This window comes from Falco peregrinus, chromosome 8, assembly GCF_023634155.1.
Source record: "Falco peregrinus isolate bFalPer1 chromosome 8, bFalPer1.pri, whole genome shotgun sequence".
NCBI classification, from domain to species: Eukaryota; Metazoa; Chordata; class Aves; order Falconiformes; family Falconidae; genus Falco; species Falco peregrinus.
The window spans coordinates 2,203,286-2,212,163 of record NC_073728.1 but is presented as its reverse complement, the minus strand read 5'-3'; positions in this window follow the sequence as shown (position 1 = coordinate 2,212,163).

The following is an 8,878-nucleotide window of genomic DNA, read 5'->3' as shown; positions in this document are numbered from 1 at the left end:
TAGGGATTCAAAGCCACTCACGTGGAAGTGGGGAGGAGGACACAGTCAAAGAGGCAGGAAAAGCTACGCCTGTGTTACTAGAACGCTCCCCACTGAACAGCAACATCTTGAACCGGTATGCCAAGTAAGGCCGACTGCTTTTAATCACAGTGGTCTGCAATTCAGCGTGAGACTCCTTACTAAGTCCTCCATGTCACACTGCTGATTTGCAAGCAGCTTAAGATAGCTGACAGCAGGCTGTACTCTTCCTTTCCAGCATCAGGACAGATGGCCCAAGTTCACTCCAGCAACTCAGTTCAGCTGATACGAAAAAAGAAACACTAAGCAGCATTCTCATCACAGCCATGAGATACAGCAGAGCCCTGGAACAGAAAGGGAACCTGCCTCCTGAAGGACGGAAAGCATTGCTCTGCCATAGCAAACAGCACCAGCAGGGCTCTCGGGTGTCTTCCTGGGGGCAAACTGCTGGGGAGAATCCACACTCTAAACACGCCTTGCAACTAACTCACCCCAGACGCAAGTAAATGTTTAAATTTTCAGCAGCCACTAAATGACAATATTTCTTAGACTGCTTGAATTATGAGGGAGAATAGAGCAGATCGATCCACTTCAGTACCCTTGGAAGAAGGGAGAGGAGGGGACCGCAAGCGCGGCTGGCACAGCACTCCCTCGCTGCACGCAGCCCAGGTGCTCGAGCCCAGGGAGCTGGCTGGCCTCAAGCCACTCTCACAGGATTTAGAGTGGATTTACCAGCTCAGTCGTGGCTTGCAGACCTACATCTCCTCAAAGGTCAGACCCTGGCACACATTCCTACAGGCCCTAAAACTAGCACTAAGCCCATGGTTTCCCCAGTATAAATGCCTTCTTCCCACAGATACATCCTTGTAGAAACCAGGGTTAGAAGTAGTTAAAACAGAGAACTTCACAAAGTAACTACATACAATGCGCACACAGATAAAGTCCAAGAGAACAGAAGATAAAATTAATAATTTGCCTGCCAAATACATATTCCTCCTCTTTCTAGGACCAATGCTTTAGCCAGTGCCTGTTCTTGGAAGAAGGTAACAACTGTCCTCTAACTTCCTGTAAGATCCCTCTGACTCCCCTCAGACCAGTTTCGAAGAACTGATACCGAGTGTCACGATTCCCATCTTCCAGAAAAGCAGAGCAGCGGAGTCACACAGCAAATCCTCTGGCAGAGCAGGAAGTCCCAGTATCCACTACCCCACTTCGATCACTGGGCAGCACTCCTTCTTTACACCCACACTTGCCCAATTTCCAGCACGTAAATCAAACTTTTGACAAGACAACACACAAGGTGTGCTAGACAGCTCCACATTTTAACCCAAAACTGAAACGGCAAAGCAAAGCTGTTTGCTCATTAAGACCCTTAACTCTACAGAACACTGGACCAAGGACCCAGTCCTTAACTCTGCATCCTCAGGAAATATATTCTGGGGTAAACAAGAAAGCACTTGAGCTAAACACAATGGTAGTGGGTACTTCAAGCAAAGTCCAGGACTTGCACCTTGATTGGGATACCTGGAGTATCTATAAAAACATAATAACATATATATGTTATATAATACAAACATATATAGCATAAATAAGTTAAAAGTAACTGTTCATCAGTTGGGGTGTTAGAAGAGGAATTGAGCAGGGCCGAGGGTTACAACTTTTATCAATGAAAAGAGCACACGTTCCTGAAATAGGGGAGAATAAATAGAAGCACCACATGTGTTTACAGAGAGATTTGCAAGCAACAGTAATGCAAATATTACAATCAAACGCACGTTGATTCCTTTGGAGGGAAAAAAAACCACCTTAGAATCCACAGCAGCAAAACTCCAGAGGTAGGTACCAAGGAGACCTCAAGAAATCCAAAGGAAGCAAGGACAGAGGTAAAACCTTTAACAGATGTGTGAGGAAGTGCTTTGATAGCTGAGCTGCACAGAAGTCCCAGAAGATCCCCCCAACGGCAGTATCTGTATCACAGAGGCTCCCGCACAGCGGGGCCAGCAATGACCCTGACCGAGGCCTCTTCTCCGACACCGAAGAAAGCTTTGTGAGCCTCACTTGGGAAAGTATTAAAAACAACCCCAACAAAATGGGTGCCATCCAAGCAACTAGTGAGACAAGCTAAAATGCAAATGTGGTGGTGGTTGGACTTAGTGTTTTGGGTTTGTTTTTGGGGGGATGGTTTTTTGGGTGTTGGTTTTTCTTTTAGATCACTGCATATCCTGTACTACATGAAAAGTAAGATTTTTTTTTGAAGGGTCGACAACTGCAGTACACGGCAGTACCTCAGCACAAAGGACGCAGAGCTAGCAGCTGACAAGCTGTCACGATCAGCAGACTTGCATTTCTCACACCAAGAGAATAACCAACGTATGAAAAGGTAGTAATTCCAAAAAGGTTGTACCACAAGCCCACCTCCAATGACTGAAACGCCCAAGAGCCACCTCAACGCACAGTAATGTAGAAAGAAACTGTAACTGGCCGTAACAGAAAAAGCAAGCTGCACCCAGGAGCATATAATGCATTTTTTACTTGCACATGGGCAAGTAAATGCATATTAATACCGGAAAGTATGCATAATTAACACTGGGAAGTTATGCTGTCCTATGCCTATCGTACTCTGTATGCAGGTGGCAGAAAATTTCAAATAACATTCTGAAGCACACTTTTAAGTGCAGACAAGAAAAACTGTTCTTGGAAACATGCAACCTAATTAAGATAAACGAGGCTTTGAATCAACTACTTGAAAAAAGTGCACTTTGCCTTAACACGAACAAGTTGTAGAACGTGTTTAACAATGTGTTAGTTTGCGCAGGCAAAACCACCTGAATCAACCTCCAGCCTTAATTTAGATACTAAGCAGGAAGCCCAGCTTCTGCGAGGTGACTGCTGCAGGGGAAGCTCCTCAGCAGCCACCCGAGACTGCTTTGAGTCACAACGCACACATGAATGGCTGGCCCCAGAAAAGCACGCAGCAATAGGGCCTGGGCTGCAGGCGCCAGCCAGCTGGGAAAGCAGCTTTACACCTGCGCTCCAGTGCGCTTCTCCAGCATCATCTGGGCAAACAGCAAAGCCTCCAGTACAGCCTGCCACTGCAGGGGACACCAGCTGCAACATCGAGCTCGGGGGAGCTCTGACAGCGGTTACAAGTGTACTGCTGTGTGGGTAACAAAATGACCCTACAGCTTGACACTCCCAAGTCCTGTTAACCATTTTCAAGAGAACAAAACCAAGCTGATTTGCAAAGCGTGTTGTCTCTAGTTTCCCAAGATTTAAATGAAAGCCACACCTGAAAAAAATCATAATTGTGTTAAATAACTTGCCATTTTAGTTTACAGATGCCTTACACTGTTTAAGTTACCATGGTTACATCTTTTCATTATAGATATCATAATAAACAGGAGGGAATAAGAAACAATTGTGCCCTTGATTTGACTTCTTTTTTTAAATGTCAGGGTGGTTTGGGTTTGTGTTTTTAAGGTACTGACGCAAGATTAGTAGTATCGTGTAACGGGTAGCATTACTACTGCAATATTAAGTCATGTTTGTACACAGCTAAATGCAAGATATATTGGACAGTGAGACAAAAGTTTCTGCCTGCTCTCACTGAGTATTATACACCATCCAATCTTGTCTCCAGCCTTGTCAAAATTAACTTACAACCTAGAGTTACGGAAATCTCTAGCTGTATCTCAGCAGGGTTTTCAAGACAAATCTATTAATCATTGTGCTTGTCCTGTGGCAAGATATGATACGTGTACAGAAACATCTGCAAACCAAGGTACAGAACAATTAAATGATTTTGTATACATTTAACTTATTTTTATTAAGTGAGGAAATACCCTTTTTTGAAGGTAATTTCTTTGGTCTTAAAAATTCAAACCCAAGCCACCTGGTTTTCATTTCCTGGCATATTCCTCCTGTCTCAGCTGCATACTGTGCTAAAAACAAAGGCTCCATTCTTTAATTGTGAATATCGGACACCTTTAACCTTCATTCTGTTGCTAGTGCCTTGGAATGTGAAAAAGCTAATATACAATATCCTCTTTTATCAGCTAAAATAATAAATGGCCAGTTCCATTCCTTTTATCAGCTGGGCTCAAGATCCGCAGATCCCTGGAGACTTAAGACTTTGACAGAGACAAAAACGTGTGGCTTTCAAAGCAGAATCACTCTATTTGAACACAGGTCCGTTCTACTGTTTCGGACGACAGGCAGGGATTGAAGGTCACGGTTTCTAAAGTTACCTAAGAAAAAGCTGGAAGTCAGTCACCTCAGACCCTACGGCAGCTGACAGCCATCACGTCTGCTCTCAATGAGAAGCCAGCAACGAACAGCAGCTAGCCTGTTCAAAGGCTTCTATCACGTATCCTTTTAACATAAAAAAACTGGTACGGAGCGTTAGGACCAGTGAAGGATGGCATTCTTCAGTGAGAAACGCATGCCGTCAGAGGAAATGGACTGGGGGAAAGCAACTTGAACAGCTCACTGAATCAGTCTGTTAGCCAGCTCAGCGCAGAAGATTATTGCTAATAGAGCAAAGAAATATTTATCTATCAATGGAAAGGAACACTTAGATATTAAGGTGACCAAACTGTCTCCCACTTGGTAAAAGCAACAGGAGGCTCAGAGTGAATAAACTAATGGATGTAGACCCTGGAGAAGATCTTAAAAATAAGCGAACAAACAAGAAAACGAAAGAAGTATCTCTTTTCATCACATAAGCAAGCTTTCAGAAAACCTGAAACTCATTTATGATCATGATCAAGAAGGGACACAATAACTGACTTGAAACCCATCAGATACAGTCTTGGGATAAACAGATCAAGTCCATTAACTACCTCCCTCATTTATTCACAATTCGTAGCACACTTGTTGCTGTTTCACCTGCAAATAAAACTAACTTCTCCATGACTTGCAGAACCTTTGGTGTGGGGCTTGTGTTTGGAGTGACTGTGCATAGCTGGGTAAGGAAGAGGCACTCCTCACCCAGCGGCGTGCCGGATCCCTTAACCAGGCTCCTGGGAGGCCTTGCCCAGCCCCACGGTGCTTTCAAAGGGTACAGCCCAGGGAAGGCCGCTGTTTCAACCACGGGGGCCAGAGGGAAACCCAGCAGTGAGACTGAAGGCTCTCCAGTGTGCAGCAGCACACTGATGTACAGATTTATACTGTGGATCGCAGAGAGAATCACATTCACCTCTTCCCTTTTTAACTGACGAGCGAGATTCTGCAGTTGGTTCGCAGGTGTAAGTTAAATAACAGGCAATCACTTTACTCGCACATCAACACTTCCCACATTTAATGAAGAACCACAGATTTGAAAGCTGTTTCCCATCTCACCCCAGTCTATTAGTAACAAGGGTATTCGTTACAGCAGCCTAAATAGTATATTGCTTAGCTTGGACAAAAATGCATAGAAGAATACTCAGTGTGCTGCAATGCTGTCCGAAACTGGATTTCACAAGTTACTGCACCAAGTTTAAGAAAGTGGCCTTAAGGGACAAGCTTGTGAAAAGTAACAAGAATAAAAACCCTTGCACCCTGTAGTCTCTGGGAGCCACATGGATGTAAAATTGACCACACTCCGGTTCGGTTTGTCTGTAGAGCTAGTGAACAGAACGTATGCCACAGTGATAACAAACATTCTTAAGGTTTCCTAGCATTTACTGTTAAGACCATTCTGTTTATGACAACCATACAAAGCTCCAGCCTTTCTTAACGTGTTAGAAGCCACTTTGTAATGACCAACTTTTCAGAGAGCACAATTGCTTCCTTGACAAGATCAAAATGTTGAAAGTCTGCTTTGTTAATTTTCAAAGACTCTTACATGCAAATTTACTTTCAAACCATCACATCCATACTTTGCTGCACAATTCTTTGAAATTCTGTCAAAATACCTCAAAACCTTGTGCTGGGCATCAGACTTGGGTTCTTGTGAAAAAGCTGCAACTCCTTAAGCAATCTTGAGTTCTCTGAAAAAAGGCAAATTAGAATTTCTCTTATGTCTGTAATGACAATTGCCAACGCATTTCTGGGTTATCTGCAAACCTTTATTTATTAACTTGAACTCCTCAACTCTGTCTACAGCAGGAACTCAGGCTTGAAGCTCTGCTGCGCTTTGGAACAAGCTTTCCCACGTTCCCTCTGGAGACGCACACAGAACAGCATCATGGAAAACCTAGCGTTTCAGCCACCTCTGGCATCCCGCTCCCTTGGCTTGACAGGAACGTTGTGACAATTGTGACAAGCTCCACGTGACTCCTACAATGACCCTACTATAGCATCATGAAACTGAATGTAAAAAGCCGCTGAACAGGCTACATCTCCACTTTACTTGACCAAGGAGCAGCCCATGTAGCTCAGGCTGGGCAAGGACAGTGGTATCAACCTTGCCACCACAGATATACATGCACACTGCACTCCCTAGTATTTTCTAAAACAATTTCGTTAGGCAGCTATATTCTTCAAGACCCCCCTGCACGTGGCACACTCCAGCAGCAGCGTGAGAATTTTCCAGCAGTCACTGGTTATTCACGCATCCAGGAACTGCTGCAGTTGCAAGTGCAACAATCAGAGGCAGGGAGACCCTCCTCAGCGCTCCCACTGCCACCACAGCCGCGCTGTGTCCAGCCGTGCAGGGGCAAAGAGAAGCCCGATACAGACATGGCGGCAGCGTACAGGTTTCAGTGCGAGAATGAGAGGGGAGAGAAGCAGATTAGAGACGTGACATGGAAAAAGGAGGTGCAAGCGAAGTGGGTACAGCTGAACCAAGACTGCAGGAGTGAAGAGGGTGTACATGTGAAATTGTATCAGAAGAAGGAGAGGTATAGAAGCAACAGAATCCAACTACAAGTGAACATAAATATTGAGGAAACATGCGATCATAGTCTTTTGCTGCTCTCAAAGCAGCCTCACACTAGACACACAAAAAAAATTCCTCCCAATCTTTTCAGATTAGCATATCTTTCCTTAACTGCTAACCTTGGCCAATTTTAGCCCCATCAGCTCAAGCTGTGCAGGGGCACGCTTTGAGGGAGATGAGACTGTAAGGAAACGTAAGTACATACAACGGCTGCATCCTTTTTTCCATTAAAAAGGACAAACCAAAAAACCATTTACAATCAAGAGCCATGTTAAGTGGTAAAATCAAATATTCTGAACTAGGCAAAGCCCAAGGTAGTATTGCTTATTGCAATACGGCTTATCGCAGTATGGCTTGCACTCTCTTAAGTCACTGTCCCTCTCCAAATCCATCTTTGTAATTGATTTAAAAAATAAATACAAAAATCACGTACCTTTTTCGCCCCCATAGGTCCCTCTATCTCGTGCCACATACTGGATGAGCCTGTTCAGAAGAACTGGGGCTGTCAGCGAGGCTTTAATCTACAGATTGTTTTGTGATTCACTGATAAATTTCGGAGCTGCATGTTGATCCAGAAAGGTGGCATGGGAGAGCTGGGAAGGAACACTTGGTTCCCCTTACAATGACACCTAAACAAGGCACTTGAGAGGCTCTCTGGACATTCGGATTTTATGCTTGTACCTGTATCCACCAGCCAACGCATAGTAATTCTGTAGTAAGGTAAACTTCTCAGTGGCCAAGCTGTGGCGTGTCTCCCATTTTTACAACCAAGCAGCAAAACAGCAAATCTTTTGTTCACTTCACCTAGTTTATTTTTTGTATTAATGGCACAAATAATTATTCATTAATGGAATTTAAGTAGTAGTGACCCAATCTGTCCATTCATTTAAACACTTTGCCCTTTGCTGTCCAGAATCAGAAATCTGCAGGTCAGCACCAGCCACAACCTCAAGAGTAAAACTTTCCCATTCATTAATGATTTTAATTTGTACTGGCAAAGAAATGCGTTTGTCTACAGATGGATCTCGTAATAGTATGTCTAGATATACTTTACTTGCGTCCCCAAAGCTTTTTGCCCTTGAGCAGAACAAAAACCGAAGTCAGTACTCTTAGATACTGTCCCCTTAACCTGCCCATGCTAAGTAAAACTTGGTATGGTTGCTAAACAACAGACACAAAATTCTTTAGGAGCTGCTGTAGGCTCCTAGAAAGTCCCATCAAATGGTCTGTGACCCAGAGATGACCTTTTTAGGTAAGGGCTGCACAGACCCACTGAAGACTCAGGAAGGAGAAAAAAAAAAAAAAAAAAAAAAAAAAAGCCTACTGATGACACGGCACAGAAAAAAGTGCCCTTAAATACTGCTGTTTCAAACCGGATTTCATACCAGCTACTTGTGACAGCAGAAAACCCCGAAATATGATCATCACAGTTTTCCTGTACAATTCTGTTTCATCAAACAGATCCTCCCCTCTCCCCCTTTTTTCTCAGGCAAGAAAAAATGTTTGCATCTTCCTCAAAAGGATTTATGAAAATACTTTTCAGAATTAAAGTGATGACCTTGAAAGATACAAAATGAGAACAAGCTGAATCTGCTCCCCTCAGTTTAACTAGCAAACTTTTGCAATTTCACTTGTTTATAACAGTAACGACTTTTCTAAGATGCATCTGGAAGTCACGAGCCATCATCCGTTCGTACCTGTTTCAGAGCTCTCTTTTGGCTCATCTCTCAAAACTCGGGGGTTTTTTCAGCCCTCCACCCTCTCTATTGGCACTTGCTTGGTCCTAGCTCGCAGAACTACTGAAGAAATGAAGATGGCAGGCCATCTGTAATACAAACAATATTATTAAATGACAAAGTACTAGAAATGCACTAGAATACACGTGTTACTCCCCAAGGGAGTACGTCAGCAAGAGATCTCAAGAAGTTCCAGCTGTTTTCACCTAACAAATCTCAGGATAAAGCACACTGCTGAAAAAAGTCGTTTTTTTCATTTCCT